Raw genomic sequence first — 334 nt, 5'->3', positions numbered from 1 at the left:
CATAAAGATTTCCCAGAAACAGAGTATAGGATGGAATCGAGATTGCAATCTACATATCATTAAGTAATTTATCACTGTGCTGGCTGCTATATAACTGATAACAATCCACATAACAGGGCCTAATGACATCGAGATAATGATGCTCTGGTGCTCTGAAAGACGAACAGCAGGGAAGCATGTTTTACATCTATAGAAGTGCTCTGCCTGCCAGAGCTCATCCCAAGCTCAAGGGTGGAATATCACCTTCAGCTGCTAATGATCACATTGGCACACCAGTGCAATGCATGATATTTGCTACGCTTGGACCAGATGACATAACAATGACCATTACAGA

This window comes from Musa acuminata, chromosome BXJ2-7 (genome assembly GCF_036884655.1).
Source record: "Musa acuminata AAA Group cultivar baxijiao chromosome BXJ2-7, Cavendish_Baxijiao_AAA, whole genome shotgun sequence".
Lineage (NCBI taxonomy): Eukaryota > Viridiplantae > Streptophyta > Magnoliopsida > Zingiberales > Musaceae > Musa > Musa acuminata.
Note: the sequence above shows the minus strand (reverse complement) of the source record.